Here is a 20,461-nt window from a genome sequence, read left to right as displayed (position 1 = left end):
CTACAAATGCATATGACAGCTTGGTTGCATAAATGCTCAGTTGTCACAATATAAATTGGTTTACCTATAAACAAGGCTCTGTGTTGAGCCGAAATGCGCCAGTAAAGATGAAAAAGCCTGCTGTCATTATATTCATTTATGGAATAAAATGCTTGCTTGTTTGCAAGAACTGGGCTTCAGCCCGTTTTTTTTTCTTGTTCAGTGGCAGCTTGGTTGCATAAATACGCAGTTATCACATGATATAAATTGATTCAGCTTTGAACAAGGCTCTCTGTTGAGCCGAAATTTGTCAGAAAAGAGGAAAAAGAATGTCCCCAAGGTCTGCGGGCATGTGATAGAGATTGACCCCTAGATATCTTATTGTCTGTGATGGCAAATATTGCCCAGGTACACCTCCCGGGGCTGCATGTCTGGGATAAGGTGGTAGATAGCCAATTTGGCCCAGGTGACTCGAAGCCCAACTGCTGAGGCATAATAAGTCAGTGTGCTCTTGACGAGCGATAGGTCAGTGATATGAAGCGTCCTATCTGCTAGTGGAATACCCCATGTCTCTTGCGTGGTCATATGGATAGGAGTGCCATTGCAAGAGTGAATAGTAATGAAGGGAGTGGGTAACCCTATCTCGTCCAACGGCAGACTGAGAAAAGGGCCGAACACAGGCAGCCCAAGTAGATCTGGGTTTGAATATAGCAGCTGAGTGTATGCTAGGAGCTTGGGCCCAATACCCATGCAGATGAGAACTGTGAATATATGGTGACAGGTTATGGTGTCAAATGCCTTCTCCAGGTCAAGGATGGGGCAGACCGCTTGTGGGAGTCCTGTTTTTACCTTATCACGTATATGGAAAAGACAACAGATGTTCTGGGAGGTGCTATGGCCAGGGATAAAGCCATTTTGCCCATTATGTATGAGTTCTGGGAGTATCTAAAGGTACCTGTCTGCTAAGATCTTGCCTAAGATTTGATAATCCAGTGCAAGGATGGCGATGAGTCTGTAGAATGTCAATTGTTTAGGGTCCCTGTTTGGTTTTGGGAGGGATAATAGGAGGGATTTCTGAAGAAAGTATGGCAACGCATCAGACTTTAAGGCTGCTTCCTACATTTATGCTAGATGGGGCACCAGCTCAGACGAGAGGGTGTTGTAATATTTGAGGGGTAGGTCATCCAAACCTGCCATTTTGTTGCAGGCGATATAGTGGATCATGAGTTTTACGTGAGTGGGTGTTATTGCAGCATCTAAAGAGAGCCTAGCGGAGAACGGTATGCATGGAAGGGTGATATCTGCAAGGAATGCATCAGAGTGGCCAGTATCCAGTTGTTCCTGATATATAGAGTAATAATATTCATAGAAGACCTGAAGGACACAATTTTGTGTGCTAGCAGTGAGACCTGTGAGGGTAGTTATTTCTGTGATAAGACATGCGGTGGACTCCTGCCGGACCAGCCAGGCTAAGAGTCTGCCAGACCGCATATGCTGCAAAATTGTAATGGTGCAGGCACTCCAGTAGGACAGTGAATGCGGTCTTTGCTTTAGCCAGTTGTGGGGCGAGTGCAAGGTCACCATCGACTGCCTTACCCTGTGTGACTAGGCTGTTCTCAGCAGCTGTAATGTCTCTTTCTAGGGTTGTGCTGGTTCCCACTATGTTCTGGATGCAGATGCTGCTAGTCATAACATTAAAGGCATCCCACTTCTGCACTCTGGTGGAGGACGTCCTCCGATTTTCTAATGTGTACCTTCTGTTCATCTTGGAACATCGGGTCCTCCAGACACTCCTGTGGGAGTCCCCAAGTAGGAGTTGGTGGACATGGGGGACCCATCCAAGGTCTAGGACATGTGCATCATGGTCAAAGACAACACAACCTATGTAATCAGAGTGTCGGATTAGAGGCACAAGGGGGGCGTAACATAGAAATCAGTCCAGGTGTATGTGCAAATTGTGAAGAATGGAATGAAATGAGTAGAGCTGAGTCATAGAATGTTGTTGGGATTGCCAGGCATCAGTAAGGGTCCAGTGGCATACCCAATTCTGAAATCGGCTCACCTGCTCTTGAAAGGAGGATTGGGGCAATGGGGGTTGGGACCTATCTAGTGTGAGGTGAAGGACGCAGTTGTGGTCTACGCACAGCAACCATGGTAGTGCAGTGCTGCAGGCTAGGGTGGTAGAAAGGGTGTCCCAGAAGGGCCCCTGCTCCATATTGGGGCGTAAATGCCCCCTATGACGAGGGGCCGGCCAGCCCTCAAGGACTCCAAAATGGCCTGCTGTATCTAGTGTCACATTTGTTTCTTGAAATAGGATTCCGGACGAATCCATATCATAGTGCCTCGCGAATAGGCTGCATATGTGGTTACCCAGATGGAACCCCTCCAATGCCAGTGCCGTAATGTGGGACTCCTGCATTAGGATTATCTGGATCTGCTGACGCTTGATATATAAATAAACTGTTTGGCTCCTTCTAACTGTATACATTCCCTGTACATTCATGGTAAGAAAGCAAATATTTGTCAAGGGGCTCATGGCAGTGCTGTAGTGTTATGCTTAGAATGGAGGGAGGGAAGAGACTTAGGGGGGAATGCTGTCCCTGCCTGCCACCCGGTCGGCGTTGGTTGAGTGTGGGGGGCATATAGCCTTCACGGAACATGAAAAATGGGGAGAAACTTGGGTGCTGTGCCAATCTGAAGTGGTTACATTTCCAGTATCGAGAGCCTACTACAATGGGAAGCCCTAACTGAACATCTCCTATATACGCTGCAGCATTATGTGATGTTATGACTAGTTGCCGGGGGGTGAAATAGCTTTTGGGCCTATGAGAATGCATAACTATATGTGACGTTTCAAACACGGAGTGTGCATGCAGCGTGGATATTGGTCACCTGGATCAGGCACGTGGAAGGCCGGCCGAGTGATGGTGAAATAGGGGTGGTGGGTGGAGAGGGCCAGTATTGCGCTGGACCTGAGCATGAGCAATGTGTGAAGGTGTTTGCCGTCGTAATTACTATGTGTGTATCTAGTCCACTTTAGTTCACACAGACCACACTCAAGGCTCAACGCACTTTGATGCTGTGGGGCCCAGTGGTTTAAATTAAAAGGTCCACCATCTGAGGCATTATCGGGGTGATCTATGAGTCTCTTTGAGAGTTGTCAGTCTGGAGGGGTGTCATCATCGGACGTGAGGATTTGCAGGCCTTTCTCATCATTACCTGCAATGGTGGTGGACTCAGGTCCACTGCAGCCTGCAGTGCTTGCCGTCAGTCTGTGATGATCTGCTCCAGGTTGGGAGAGCCAGTTGAAGAACCTCACAATGTGGATTTTGCCTAGGTTCCTGTGCCTCTGGTTACTTGACTTGGCAGGACCTGTTGTGGGCCAAGCGTGAGGGTGAGTGTACTCCCAATGATGTTGGTCAGTCCAGTCCCAGGTGTCTTTTGGGTCTATGAAGAAGATGGTGGAGCTGTCAGCTATTATTTTGAGCCGGGCTAGAAACAGGAGTGAGTACTGTATTTCCAACTGGCGGAGGCGTCACTTAACCTCTAAGAAGGGTGAGCATTGGCGTTGGACTCTTCTGGTATAATCTGGGAAGGGTATGAATGGTTTGTCTTCTACTCTAAGTGGGCTTGCCTGTCTGGCCACTTGGAGAACAGCATCGCAGTCTTTAAAATTAAGTAATTTGGCCAGCTTGGGACGTGTAGGAGCTCCTGTATGGGACACGGGACCAGGACTTGGGTGCAAAAAACTTAAACCATATCTCTAGGTAGGTTAGGGGTTCACGGGCCTCAGTCCCCTCCTGGAGCCCCAGGATGCCTCCAATTCTCCTGCCCTGTCCTTGAGCTGTTGTACCCAGTCCTGGAGGCCCCAAATTGCAGACTGGTTATTGGTTGGTAGAGTTTGGAGATCAACAAGTGTTTTTTCATCTTCAGAGACTTTGTCTGAGAGTTTACATTGATGGTCATGTAAAAAGCTGATTTCTGCGGTTAGCAAGCCAATTCTAGTCTCCATAGAGATCCAGGAGTGCTCAGTGGCCACCAGGATCCTGTCCAACTTACCCGAAGCAGAAATGGATGACACACTCTCTAACTGTGGAGTGCCTGAGATCCTGGAGTTTAAGGTCACTTATGCTGGTGGTGGGGCCATGGCAGTGGGGCGCATTCTGCCCATGGCTGGAGTTAGTCACTAGCTGGCAATGGCCGCATGGGGGTGGGTCAATGTGGCACCCTATGCAGAGGGGAAGTACTGGTCGGTGTTGAAGTGCTGGAGAGATAAAGGGAAGAGAGGAGTATGTAGGTGCCTCAGCTGCCTCTGGGCAATGATGTTCAGTGGGCTCTCAGTTCACACCCGGTGGTGGCACAGATGCAAAGAGGCCAAGTTGCAGGAGGAGGGGGATGTCTTCTGCTGTGGTGATCCTGCAGGGAGACTCTCTCAAGAGTTATGCGCATAGGGGGGTTCCCCCATTACAGTGAGATGGCAGAGGCTTGCTGGAGGATGCAGGGATCCCGAGCCACTGCAGTTAGTTCTGGGCCTCCACCGCATGTCCCAAACGTGGCACTGAGGTGGAAAGGCCAGGCCTTGGAGTGTTGTGCAGCAGGTGGGCTGCGGTGGGGAACCAACAGATGTCTCCTCTTATGAAGGCCCAGTCCCACCAGCAGTGATTCACCCCAGCCTCTTAAGCTGTCTAAGGGCCCCTTCCCCATCTGGGCACCCACAAGTGTTGTTAGGGGGCTCAGGAGCAGTTCCTCCTCTCCCGCTTGTGTCTGAGTTTAGGGGTCTGAAACGGGGGGATGACTTTCATGGTAGATGGCAGTAGGGTGGTAAAGCTCTGATGACTCACCACGGCCCCCCTCACCGACGTCACCCGCCAACACTATCTCAACATCATCTCCTACGCCGATGACACCCAACTGATCCTCTCCCTCACCAAGGACCCGCACACCGCCAAAACCAACCTCCACGAGGGAATGAAGGCCGTCGCCGTATGGATGAGGAGCAGCCGACTGAAGCTGAACTTGGACAAGACGCAGGTCCTCATCCTCTGATCCACCCCCTCAGCCTGGGACGACTCCTGGTGGCCAACCACGCTAGGAACAGCACCGACACCCACCAACCACGCACGCAACCTGGGAATAATCCTCGACTCCTCCCTCTCCATGTCAAAGCAGGTCAACGCCGTCTCCTCCTCCTGCTGCAACACCCTCCGCATGCTCCGCAGGATCTACAAGTGGATCCCCACTGAAACAAGAAGAACTGTGACCCAGGCCCTCATCAGCAGCAGGCTGGACTACGGCAATGCACTCTACGCAGGTATCCCGGCCAAACACCTGCGATGACTGCAACGCATCCAAAACTCCTCCGCTCGACTGATCCTCAACGTCCCTCGCCACAGCCACATCACCCCCCACCTGAGAGACCTACACTGGCTCTCCATCGAACAGAGGATCACCTTCAAGCTACTCACCCACGCACACAAAGCACTCCACAACACCGGACCAGCCTACCTCAATGGCCGACTCAGCTTCTACACCCCCACCCACCAGCTCCGGTCCGCCAGTCTCGCCCTCGCTGTTGTCCCCCGCATCCAACGAACGACCGGCGGCGGCAGATCCTTCTCCTTCCTCGCCACCAAGACCTGGAACACCCTCCCCGCCCACCTACGGCAGACCCAAGACCTGCTCACCTTCAGAAGACTCCTCAAGACCTGGCTCTTCAAACAGTAGCAGCACCCCCTCCCCTCAGCGCCTTGAGACCCTCACGGTTAAGTAGTGTGCTTTATAAATACAATGATTGATTGATTGATTGATTGATTGATTGATTGATTGATGTGAGGCCTGTGCTGGGGCCCAGGCACCTCTGTGCTGGGAACTACAAAGCCATTGAAAATGCTCTTGCTTGCTGGAAGCAGAGCTGAATTGCTTTCACACACAGGAAGCTGCCTTTCCAGCAGCTCCCTGTGTGTGAAAGCAATGACCTTTCCAGCAGGAAGCGGGGAGATGGCAAGGACCGTGTGTGCCTTTAAGCTCCCCTGCGGTCCCCAACGAAAGTCAGTGGGTGTCCTGGGTGGGACCAGGGCACACAGAATGCAGACTGGGCCCCAGGGGATAGGGTCCCTGGGGTCAAATTCAGCCTGGGGAGGGGAGCCATGCAGCCCCATCCCATCTCTAACCGAGCTCCCCAGTAACAATATAAACATTCCCATTTTGAAACTGCCTCCCCCAGTAATAATTTAAACATTAAAAAAATTGTGGCCCCTGGGGATAGGGTCCCCAGGAGTTAAAAGGTGTAGGGAGGGGGGCATGTTGTCCCCCTTCCCTATCACAGTTAGGCCGGGCACTGCAGGATGGGGTACCTGGGGTCAAAATCAGACAGGGGTGGGTGGGCCATTTTGACCCCTCCCCTAAATAAACAACATCTAAATTAAAAAGCGGCCGGGCCCTGAGGGGTGGGGATCCCTTGGACCAAAATTGGAACAGTGCAGGGGCGCTACATGTCCCCCACCTCTAATAAATAAGAAACATTTTTAAAAAAGCAAGCCCGGCAAATCGCCGGAGGCCCTGCCCACTTTCATCACCACTCTGCAAACACGCTTCATGGCACACTACTAGTTGAGGGATGAAGTTCCCTTGGCTCCTGAGGGGTCTTGTGGGCCAACTACCCCTCCTGTTACCTCCAGTATGTCATACACAGCGGGATTGCTTAGAGGTCATCGGAGGCCTGGCCCCCTTTCCCCACCACTTTGCAGATGTGCCTCCTGGCCCACTACTGGTTGAGGGACTAAGTCCCTTTGGATGCTGAGGGTCCTTGGGGAACAAGAGCTTCTCCTTTTACTTCCAGTAAGTCCCACTCAGTGTCATTGCTGGTAGTTGGTTGGATACCCCTCCCCCTTTTTCTGCAAATGCTCCTCCTGGTGCACTACTAGTTGGGGGATGAAGTCCTTTTGGACGCTGAGGGTCCATGGGGGCCATGAAGCCCTGCTGTTCCCTCTAATAAGTGTGACACAGCTGGATTCCTGACAGCTGGTCAGAGGCCCTGCCCCCTTTCTTCACCACTCTTCAAACACCACTACTAGTTAAAAAAACATAGAAATTAACTGAAAAAATCAAAGGTTACAGTTTGGAAGTAGAATTTCCCCTCGCCGCCATTGTCAGACAGCACAACCTCAGCTTAGTATCCTATGCCGATGATACCCAGCTCATCCTCTCCCTCACCAAGGACCCCACCACCACCAGACTCAACTTCCAGGAAGGAATGCAGGACATTGCTTCCTGGATGAGCAACAGCTGCCTGAAGCTCAATTTGGTGAAGACAGAAGTCCTCTTACTCGGAACCACCCCAATTGCATGGAACAACTCTTGGTGGCCCACCGCACTCCGCAGCCCTCTGACCCCCACGGACCAGGCGGGAAACCTCAACATCGTCCTCGACACCTCCCTCTTCATGAACAAGCAAATCAACACTGTCGCATCCAGCTGTTTCAACACCCTCCGCATCCTCCGTAAGACCTTCAAATAGATCCCCTCCGAGTCAAGAAAGAAAGTCACCCATGCACTAATAACCAGAAGATTGGCTTACGGAAACGCCCTCTACGCCAGCATCAACAAGTCTCTACTCCGCAAGCTCCAGATGATACTGAACACCGCAGTCAGACTTGTCCTCTGCATCCCCCGACACGAGCACATCAGTCAACACCTACAGAACCTCCATTGGCTCCCCGTCAAGAAGAGAGTCACATTCAAGATACTCACACACACCTACAAATGCCTCCACAACACAGGACTGCAATACCTCAATGAGGGAATCGCCTTCCACATACCCAAATGAAACCTCCACTCCACCAACCTCACCCTTGCTGAAATCCCATACATCTGCAGAGCCAGAATAGGGGGAAGAGCCTTCTCCTACATCGCGGTCAAGACCTGGAACGAGCTCCCTATCGACATCAGACGCTCCCCCTCCCTGAACACCTTCAGGAAGATGCTCAAGGCCTGGCTTTTCGACAGAACGTAACAGCTGTTTCCCCCCAGCGCCTTGAGACCCTCACGGGTTAAAAGTGCACTTATAATTCCCTGATTGATTGATTGAACTTTGGAAATTCACTGAAAAAAACAGAGGTTACAGGGACATTATAGTTAGGCTCACATTTCACTCATAAAAAGCCAGTGAAATTCAGCAGTTGTAGTTATTGAGTTAACTAAATCTTACACCCCTGTAATGCACTGATTATGACCTCACATATTACCTCCCTCATGACATGGCCAGTGACATCACTGATGACATCTCAAATGCAATCACTAATGACATCATCCACAGACCCCCTCACACCCAATATAAGCTTTCGTACTCTCAGTCACACACCCACACAACCACTCACATATGCATTCACAGACCCATACCTGAACTCACAAACCCCTCACTCCTCCATAAAGCCACTCACATATCCAGTCACTCACTCATACAGGCACTCATATAACCTTTCACTCACTCATACATCCACTCACACAACCACTTGCTAACCCATACAGCCAATCACAGAGCCATGCACTCACCCATACAACTACTCACACACCCACTTATTTACCTGCAGAGTCACTATCACAACCACTCACTCACCCATATAGCCTCTCAACACAGCCACTCACCCACTCATACAAACACTCCCACACCCACACAACCACTTACATACCCATTCACACATCCCTACAAGCACTCACACATCTGCTCACTCACCCATGCAGCCACTTACTCACCCATATAGCCACTTAGACACTCAGCCACTCATTCAATCAGCGATTCAGACTCCCACTCACTCACCCATACAGTCACTATACACCAACTTACCCACACATAGAGCCACTCAGACTGTCAATTCCTCACCCATACAGTCAGTAACACACCCACTCACTCACCAATACAGCCACTTTCATAGCAACACACTCCCCCACATAGCTACTCACACACCCACTTATACACCCACACATCCACTCACACACCCATACATACAAGGATGCATACATTCAAACAACCACCTACTTAATATAGCTTAGAGGTAATATCACTTAGTAGTAGTGCATCTAGTATTCTAATTTAACTTTTGTTGTAGGTTAGTATATATGTTTAACAATCATCAACTCTTAGAAATCACTACACTCACAAGATGATGTCATCAGTGATGTCATCTGTGATGTCATGTGAGATGTCATCAGTGATGTCACTGGCTATGTCATGAGTGATGTAATATGTGAGGTGATAAGCAGTGCACTGTGGGGCATAAGTTATAGTTAGCTCAGTTTACTATAACTGAGGAATTCCATTGGTTTTGTACAAGGTAAATCTGAGCCTAACTATAACGTCCCTGTAACCTTTTGTTTTATCAATATAAATATAGATATATCACTGGTCCTCCAGGTAGAGACCCAACAGCTACAGTGTGCATTCGGGCAAGGGACCTGTAACAGTTCAGCCTCTCCTCCACTGCAGTGAAGATGCGCACCCCAGTACAAAACAATAGACAAGTATTCAAAAATGTAAAGTGGTTTATTGTTCCAAGTGCCACCACCTAACCAATAACCCAACACATTTCACCGTCTTAATAGATGTGGGTGTACCAAACATAATAGATGGGTTACAGGCTAATACAGGCTTGCAAACTAAAGTAATGGCACTGGCCATTTTGAAGTATAAACTCATAATAAGTAAAAATTCACACTAGAAGTATTACTAGATATACTATGTTGATACAGATCTAATCAGCATGTGTTTAGGAGACTAATGCATGGTAATAACTGCCAGTGCAATCCTATTGAAGAACATGTGCAAGCACATACCGAGCAGAATGAAACCCAAACTAATCCAGCTATCAGAAGCAAATTTCATGATAGATGGCAGCCGCCATATTGCAACGTATTAAAACATCTTAAACAAAGTAAACCATATTATAAGAATACAATAATGTCTGTCAGGGAAAATGTCCATTAATATTGCAATGTAATAATATAGAACTTCTGCTATTTACCCTGCAGGAAATGTTCTATATCCACAGTGTGAATCAAAAAGATTAGCATACGCATATCTGAAGATTAGCCCGACACAGGCAAGCTCCGAACCAACACAGGGCATATATAATAATAAAATGCAATGATCAATCTTGCATCCCAAACAGTACCAGAATTTAATCAAACTAGTAAAGCTAATAAACTAGTGCATAATAACCCATAAAGCCCAAGTGGGCAGTTGCGGAGCAGAACATACAATCCCTTCAGCAGAGTGAACTGAATAAAATTAACATTTGCATCATAGTCTCCATGGATAAAACATATAAATTCATGTTCATGTTATCCCACAAGAATAGCGAGAAGCATATGGCTTCACAAAATTATTACAAACCCCACAACCAGCTTGAACTGTAACATAAGCAACTATTATGCCCCTGCAAGCAAATATAACCGTAAGTACATAAAATAGGCTCTACATAATTGATACTCATAGTACGGCCAGGGTGCAGTATGTAGCCCCCTTGACCTTTGCATGCGGCCCAATGGTCGACAGGAGCACTGGGCTGCTGTTTACTTGACTCAGTAATAACAATAAAAGATGTTAAATAGACAGGCAAGCATTTATTTCAAGGTTAATTGGTGTTAAAGAAAGGATGTATCTAAGGAGTCCTGCACCGCTTTACTTTAGGAACACCTTCATTTTTAAACGCATTTTGAAGCAAAAGTGTAAAACCATGACAATCTCTTCACCTTAGTACATTAATTCTTGCCCCTATCCTGACAACAACGCCAATAGTGAACTAAAGAGTTAAGTCCGTTGGTATGTGCACTCCTAGGGTAACCTGGGTTCTTAATAGACATGAACAACTTTATAGTTTATTAAATCAAACACAAGAGAACGTTTTGCACAGTGCTCACCCTGAAATCATGTGTTTTGAGGTCCTCTTACATGTGATAATGAAGAAAAAGGAGAGAAAGTGAAATTAAACAATTGCCTAGAGTCACACAATTTGGTAAAGTGGGGAAGACGGGATTTATTCCAGGTTTTCTGGTTTCACATTGTCAATCTAGACACTAGATGTATATTCTTAGATTCGCCTACACCAACCTTACTACTCATGCTCCGAACCCACTCGCCCTTCCGCCACCCCGCTGGTATCAATGTGGCTCTCAGGCACATCACAGACCAAACATTTTGACCCCTGGGAAAATGCTTTTGAGTACTGATGCTCTACATCGTAGCAAAAGTATATATGCTCAGCACTGTATATAATACATCCTAACTGGAATGGTTAGAAAAAATAGAAGAAAATAGGAAGAAACAAAATAAAATAAATTAGCAGAAGACCTCTCTAAACTCATCGGTCCCCACAGAGGCATAGAAGAAGAGAAGAAATGTAGTGCAGTGGCCAACACCATGACAAACTGCAGTACATCAAACAGCTATAGCTTCTTGCAGCTAGTACCCAACCCTGTGAAAGTGAAAAAACATAAAGAAACACATAATTAAAATCATCGAACATCAGAAGTTGATAAAAAAAACTATGCTTATTTGAGGCAATTACCCAACAGTGTAAAGGTAAACAACATCCCCAATTCTGATGTTAATCCTGATGTTAACACTACCCAAAGTGAATTGCATACACATTGTAAAGGGGACATAAACATTGAGGGCACATATATAGAAAAGGCCATTTACCAGCAAAATGGGTAAGGTTCAGTCACCCAGGTGTACAGCCAGCTCCTCTTTATTTTTAACCTAAGCTCCGGGGGATGAGTTCACAAGGCCCAAGGAGGCACAGGGAGGGGGGAAAAACAAAGGTTAAAGTGGAATAGTGCCTATAACTCCAACCCTATGGTAACTATAACCTGCGTCTTCTATGTGCCTCCGTGGGCCTCGGGGACCCCATACCCGGGGCCTATCATAAGTATTGGGGTGGCCCCCCTGCCCGTGCCTCCAGATGTGGGTGCCCTGGTGCCCACCAGGGGCTCTCACAAATCACTAGTTGTGGACCACAGTGGAAGACCCTGGGTCCCCGCAGACCCAGACGACTTCCACCATGCAGGAGCAAACATATGCTTCCCTGCCCGCACTTTTGTAGACAGGGAAAAAATGTTTCACGGAATGGGCTCTCTGGGACACAGTCTGTGAGCTGGCCCAAGGTAACAGAGTCTCCTGGGCCTTAAGAGGATCAGTGAGGGGGACTGCACAGCTCTCCTCCCTTTTAAGTTAAGTTCAGCCACGGGGATAGGGTCCCGGGCCTTTTAAAGCTCGGGAGATTGGCCATGGGGCTTACTCCCATTTTTTACAGAAATCAGTTCTTGGGGATGGGTTCCCAGGGGCCTTTTCAGGTTTGGGGAGGGAAGCTGTGCAGCCCCCCTTCCCTCCATTTAAATATTGACACCGGGGGATGCGGTCCTTGGGGCCTCTTAAAGGCTTGGGGATGGGGGCTTGCAACCCTCTTCCCCTAATTTTCATATGCTATTGCACCATGCCCTGGCCCAACTCGGATGTATTTTTTTTATTTGCGCTTTTTTAAAAGAAATGACCACAGATTATAATCATTGCAAAGTTTAAAAAAAAAAAACTTTTTTGCCTCAAGCGGGGTCCCACCACAAGGCCTATGGGATCAAGAAATCCATACCCCTGCTCCCTTATGTCTTTTTTCTGTGTTTTCAGGACTCAGGACCGAGTCCTCAGACCTAGGATGGCTGCAACTACATTGGTGGCTGATGTGGTGGCAGGAAAGCAGATCTCTCCAAGAGATCTGTCGGACCACAGATCCTCTGCGGTGTGATGTATACAAAGTTTTGCAGCAATAATTGCTCAAAAACTACTGAACAGATTTACACCAAATCACTAAAAGAATTCTTTCTGGGTCAAGAGCTAGCTTTCTGTCAAATCGTCCAAATCTATTCAGTGGTTTGGGCTGTTGCTGTGCCAAAGTCTCTAAGTAAAAATGAATCGGGAAAATGTGTTTAGGGACTCCCGCTTGACAGATCCCCTAAAACTTTCTATGCAAAAACTAATCAAAAAGAAGCACTTTTTTTGATTTTTTGGGGAGATTTGTCAAACAATGTATATATTTTTTCGCAAATTAATGTTCACCATCAAAAATTACTAAACGGTTTTGAGATGTCAGAATATCATGCCTTCTGGATCAAGATCTACCTTTCTACCACATCTGGTGTAATTCCGTTCATGTGAGTATTTTCTGAATCTTATATCACTAATTATTACACACTTCTAAAGACAATATCACATTGGATAAACCATGCCTTTCTTGGTTCAACAAATTAAAAACTGACATCGTAAGAGGTGTGTGAAATTACTAAGTTACATGAAATTTCAGGAGAATTACCAGTAATGATGTGAAATGCAAATCCATCATTTAGAGCTACATTTTAGTGTGAAATGCGCCCTCACGTAAATTTTTGACGAGGGTACAATTTGTGGTTAGAAAAGTGCAAAAAAACACAAGTGTTATGATAAACATCCACTTGCATTCGGACTGCTTGCATTGTTCTCGTGCGTTGTGGTAAAATGTTGCCACAAATGGCGTATTATTACATGACTTGGTGTAATGCCAAATTTTCAGGAATTTCACATAACAAGTGTACAGCGAAATTCATAAATGTATGTATATTAACCCCGCATAATTTAAATATCACCCTGGTCTAGTGATAATTAGTAATGTACTTATTAGTATTCAGAGACTTTTAAAACCCGCTAAACTCCATATTTAGAATTTTCATACAATTATGCGGTTATGTTGTTCCCCACATTTGCTTTTTCAGTGGGGATGCATGCTGGCATCTTCTTACCTCTGTTGAGGAGAATTTGATGCCAATTACTCATATATATATATTTTAACTGTAAAGAACTTCTGGGAGAACATATTTGCTACAATGAAATCGATTTGTAACTCTAGATGCCAATATTCTACAATTCCTCTAATTTTTGGGAGGGATCCAGAATTACCAATAGTCTCCGATCACAAATCCCTGGTTGTTAATGCAACCGCTGTTCCTGGTTTGATCATTGCATAGGCATGAAAAGGGACCCTTCTTCATTCATCCAATGGTGGTAGGAGTTTATTTCACGTTTTGTTTTCAATCTAAGCATGACATTGCAGAAATAAATTATAAACCACAATTCTTTTGATAATTATGTGGCCCTCAATTTAGGTTTTTAGACTCAGCATACGAAAGAGATAACTAAACTTACAATATGATTGTCATTATGTTGGGGGTTCTTCCTAGGAGACATTTTTGTATTTTTCTTTATATTTATTATTTTTGTTTACTTCATGGTATATAGGATATGTGAGAATATGGTGAAATGACAATTAATGGTGGGGCTTTTGGTTGTTTCGCTTCATTTCTGCTTATTGTATTCCTCTATAAAATGTTTTCTCCAAACAATAATAAAAAAAAGAATTAAAAAAAGAAAATTGATGTGCTCTGGGCCCAGAATTTCTTTCATCACATAGCCTGAAATCGCCAATAATGCTTGCAAGTGGGCAGCTTGGGGTGGGAAATGCATGAACATCCAATGAAATGATTGCTAACTGTGACATACTAAAGGTAAGTGTTTTCTTTAGTGCTTCTCAAATAGCATAAAAAAATAGTGAGAAGTGAAAACAGTCGCAAACGTTTTGCACATTTGTTTACGGCATAGAGCACACCAGAAAACAACCTCTCCAAACAGGAAAGTCACATTATTGTTTGTAATACACTGATTGCAAGTACTGCCATAGGCCAGGCTGAACAACAGGGGAAGGTGCAGAAAACATTTACATATTGCGTCTGACATTATTTGGTAAACATGAGTAGGAACTGAAGCAAAGTAGTAGGGGTTTAGTTTTGAGGCTCTTTAATCAAATTACGCCCTCCTCGAGCATTCTAAAGGTATGACACAAGCAATAGCGGACCATATTCAGTTATTTGCGGTACAACTTTGAGTGACATCAGGCTTCTTCCTGCGACGTGTGACAAAAGCAGTCCACACCATTACATATTATCACCTCAGGTTTCCAAAGCCAGGCCCAATAAGCAAGAAGTTAAGAAAGCCTTCTATTCCATCGCCAACTTCTCACATGCCCCAGGTGCTGGTGGCTACAACCATGTCACATTGGTGCCACCCAGCCGCAGCGCGTGCAGGTGAGAGAGTGGGGCTGTGGAGCCGGGTGGGGTGTAGTTCGACAGACAGCGATGAGTGAAGATTATTTATTTATTTAATTTTCCTTTGTGGTCGAATGACGAATACTCCCTCCTGCCCCCAACCCGGCCTACCCCTCTTCCCTGCACAGGCCGCGGCTAGTTCCACCTGCTGACATGACAGACACACAGACAAAATGCAAACGCACAAAAAAAACATATTGAGGAAATGTGTGAACCTGTTGGCCTGGATGGGGGCGGTGCTCTATGGGACGAGGCTGCTGATAGAGACCCATGGAAGAAGGACTATATCTTACTAGGCCTTCTCTTGCTTGTTGGGCACGGCCGCTCTTTTGCACAGTCAGGGAGGGAGTGAAGCACTGCCAGTTTCTCAGGAGGAAGGGGAGGGCACCATTTACCCGCTGAGAGAAGCAGTGGTGGTGTTGACCGGGCTGTAGGGCATGCAGGTGCGCAGAGGAATGGTGCCTTGGACTTATTAGTGGGAGACTGAATTCAGCAGGTGAGAACACTCACCAGCAGAGAGGATGACTTCTGAAGTTCAGCAGCTCCTCTGATCCCTGACCCCTATCCTTTAATGCAGCACAAGCAGCTGAAATGCAAATGTGTAATGAGTCAAGAGTGTCTGGGTGCATATTGGCAGCAGAACTTTAAAAGAATGCATTTGGCTGGACTTACACTTTCTTCAAATGAACCAAGCACCAGTTCCTTGCTCCCATGAGCCCTGACAACCACAACAGAGGGGCCTGAGAAGTCAGAGAGACCGACACATGCAAGAAGGAAGGCGACAGCAGTGCAGCGTGGAACACCGGTATGGCGCACCAGCCCCTGTGCTGCTCAACTTAAGCAATACACCCAGTGCAAGCAAGATGCATCTGGAGGCACAATGAAAGTGTCATGTTGGGATTGACAAGAAAACACCTATACATGTCCGGCAGGGCTCTCAGCTTAGCATTTGTTCATAGTGACTCTGTAGTGCTGCTGCTGGTAGCATGCGTTCCAATACTTCAAACACAAAAATGATCCTCTTGGGTTAATAAATGATATTTAAATTCAGTAGTTTTCGTAAGTGAAGTAATCTATATTTGTTACCCCAGCAACTATGAACAGGATTAAATGCTATTTTTTACAAATGCATTTTTTATATTTCTTTTTTCTCTGATAAGGATGCAGTTGTTAAAGTGACATGAACATAGATGTTAAACGATTCGCACAAAATAGACCTAAGAAAATTATGAATTCATATCAGTGCAAGCATATTCCTCAAGCTTATCAACGTTTCAATTCAATCGATCTCATAGATGTTCTAAGTCATAATCAGGACAAGATGGTTAAAATGCCACAACCCCAGAAAATATGAAACAATTGGAAATATTTAACATTTACCATTTATTCAGAACAGGCATAGCTTTGAGTTTTAAAAATAGAGAAGCCTGCACAGGTTTATATCCTTGATTTCTAAAAAGGTTTTTTCATTCAGTATTGCATAATTAATGATGTCCATTTTCATATCGTCATCCTATAACAAATATTAATCTCTAATTTCTTGCATTTAAGGAATCAATGGATGTTAATAACAGTTTCCATTCACAACCAGATCATATAACCATGGTGCCTCATTACGTTTTTACACTCTTGAAATCAATAAATGATAATATCAATTTGGAGTTTTCTTTCAAAATCCGATAAAAGTATCATATTTTCATTTTAGAGGAATAAATGTGTAGAGTGTCATTCAATGTCAGAATCATTCATTGACAATCAGAGCTAAAGAAGCTCTGAGCTTCACAGTTCATAAAGGCAATCGCATGTATTGATTACTGCATGTTTCACTAAAACAAAGTGGGGGATATGTACAATGAAGTGGCAGTGCGTGTCGTTAGCCTCCTGGGCTTAACGATACGCTCTGCCACGTTCGGACACGCAAGGCTGCACCATATTTATAAGAATGTGTTTCCCCCTGCGATGGCGCTAAGTTTAACAACTTAATGCCAACACAGGCCCCCTGGTGCAAGGGTGTCTGCGTGCAGGGGAAGATAAGTTACGTGGAGGAAGGTGTCCCTTCCTGCACATAAAAAATCCTAAAAGGCCATTTTGTAACTTTCATGTATGCAGCACACATGAAAGTTACAAAATGGCATTTTTTTAAAAGGTTTCTTTATGTACAGAAAGGGGCACCTTGCTTTACATAAACAAACCATGGCATTTTACTTTTTCCATGTGTGCTGCACAAGGCATCACCGAAGGAAATAGTAAAAACGAGGAGAAATAATGCACTTCTCCTCATTTCTGCAACTTAAGACCAGGATTTTCCTGGTCTAAATTTTGGCGCTGCTTCCTATGTACGCCACTCTTGTATATAAGGGTCAGTGTCAAATACAATGGGTGTCGCGGTGGAACGCCCACCACAACACCCACTGCACGCCCCTTTCACACTAAACATAGCGTGGAAAGGTGCCTTATGTACCAGGCAGCATAAGGGGCTTAACGCTGCCTGGTACATAAGGCAAGGCCCCTATCACCACGGGAACATCACAACTTGACCAGCATCGATTAACAATTTTTGCATTGTATTTCCTGGCTTTGAATCTTTGAATTGTCCCAGCGCTGTGTTTTTTCCACTCAGATTCTTCACTACAAATTCTTCTTAAACGTAAGAATTCACCATACGGTATGCTTGATGTTGGTCTAAAGCCAACAAAACCGCCAGAAATGAATGCCTTAAACAAAAAGATCTGGAACAACCATCTGATACAGACCCCATCCGATTAATCATGGATTTCTCCTTGGAATCAAGGGAAGTAGCCAAGATCATACAAAAAATTTGAAAATCTTACAAATGGATGGCACAATTGGTGAAAAAATGGGATCCAAAGCTACAATAACATTTCGTAGAGCAACCAATTTGAAGGATCGACTTATACACAGTCATTTACAAATTAAACAACCAAAGGAAACTTGGCTCAAAACCAAAGGATTTATCAAATGCCACAACTGCAAGGTATGTCAAATTGCACAGCCCATCTCAGAAATTTCAATGGCCAGTGGGAAAGTCTGGCACATACGAAACTTAATATCTTGTAAAAGCCAATACACCATCTACATCATTGAATGTCCATGCAAGCTAAAATATGTGGGGAGCACCATATGCGAACTAAAAAAGAGAATATTAGAACATGTTCGCGCAACCAAAAACAGAGACAAAAACAACGCAGTGGCAAAACACATGGACATGCATCACAATGGCAATTGGAAACTGTTGAAATTTCACGGGATAGAATCCATTCCTACCTTGACACGCGGTGGCAACAGAGAGAAAATGCTACGCCAACGGGAATCACGCCATATCCTGAATTTCAGGACTTTGGCACCAAATGGATTCAACCAGTCGGAAGAACTCTACATACATATCTAATTATCAAACCGCACAAAAATATAGCATTTGAAATGAAAATGAATACCCACTGCTCACCCTGTGAAACCAAGTGAGACACTCCACTGGAGGAGACCAAACGGGCACCAAAATTTTTTTCCTCAAATAGGAAAAAAGGTCGATCACAATAAAGCTGATATCAGCTTGATTTGAAAACAACCTAAAACTCATCATTGAGTAGGACAAATAAGACACTCAAACACTTGGGAATAATCATTTATTGTAAATAACTATGGTGTTGCAGGTTTACAGGAACTAATATAGTTCGTACCATGGACACATGTGAAAGTCGACCTGATAATGATGATTTGTCTTTTATTATCCTATCCCGCTTTGAAAGAGTTTAATTCTACACTGTTTCAATGTTTCTTTATACTTCATGGATATAATTGTTTATACACATAAAGTCATCGGACTACAACTCCCATAAATCAATGGAGTGAGTCCTGATGGGAACAGGAAATGAGGTAACCAGCATTTCCTTGAAAGTTTTTTTCTTTATTTAAAAACCAATCATGTGATATGTCACAATCGACCGTGACCAAGGTATTGTGAGAATACCGAAACGCGTTGGTTTGGAGACCTGTGTGTCTGGCACGATTGCTGATGGAATACTAAAATAAAACTTCTACAAACTGAGTAAACTGGAGTGCGACCCTGATTTCTCCCACGGAGAAGATTTTTGGCATATATATATATATATATATAATATGTATTTTAGGAATTTTATATTTTTTTAACATTTAATTTATTTAATGTTTTGCTGTTTATTTGTTAAATGTGTTTTATGTTTTATCTATAATTAAAAGATGTAGCACTTGTGATCAGGGCATTATATATATATATATATATATATATATATATATATATATATATATATATATATATAGAGAGAGAGAGAGAGAGAGAGATAGAGAGAGAGAGATAGATATAGATAGATAGATATATGAAAAAACAACATTTTACAGGGACATTACAGTTAGGCTCACATTTCACTTGCATAAAACCATAGAAATTCTGCAGTTATAGTTACCTGAGCAAACTATAATTTACACCCCTGCAAGACACTGCTTATGACCTCACATATTACATCACTCATGACATGGTCAGTGAAATCACTGATGACATCACTGATGACATCCCAAATGACAGTGCAAAGTTTTATTGTGCACTGTAGTGTTTTGGACGCTTTATTTTAAACACTGCAGTTCTGAGGAAGATGATATGTTTTCTCTGCATTATGGGTTTTCAATGCTGTTTAAACTACAAATGCATATGACAGCTTGGTTGCATAAATGCTCAGTTGTCACAATATAAATTGGTTTACCTATAAACAAGGCTCTGTGTTGAGCCGAAATGCGCCAGTAAAGATGAAAAAGCCTGCTGTCATTATATTCATTTGTGGAATAAAATGCTTGCTTGTTTGCAAGAACTGGGCTTCAGCCCGTTTTTTTTTCTTGTTCAATGGCAGCTTGGTTGCATAAATACGCAGTTATCACATGATATAAATTGATTCAGCTTTGAACAAGGCTCTCTGTTGCGCCGAAATTTGTCAGAAAAGAGGCAAAAGAATGTCCCCAAGGTCTGCGGGCATGTGATAGAGATTGACCCCTAGATATCTTATTGTCTGTGATGGCAAATATTGCCCAGGTACACCTCCCGGGGCTGCATGTCCAGGATAAGGTGGTAGATAGCCAATTTGGCCCAGGTGACTCGAAGCCCAACTGCTGAGGAATAATAAGTCAGTGTGCTATTGACGAACGATAGGTCAGGATATGAAGCGTCCTATCTGCCAGTGGAATACCCCATGTCTCTTGCGTGGTCATATGGATAGGAGTGCCATTGCAAGAGTGAATAGTAATGAAGGGAGTGGGT

The sequence above is a fragment of the Triturus cristatus genome, chromosome 1_2 (genome assembly GCF_964204655.1).
Source record: "Triturus cristatus chromosome 1_2, aTriCri1.1, whole genome shotgun sequence".
Lineage (NCBI taxonomy): Eukaryota > Metazoa > Chordata > Amphibia > Caudata > Salamandridae > Triturus > Triturus cristatus.
Note: the sequence above shows the minus strand (reverse complement) of the source record.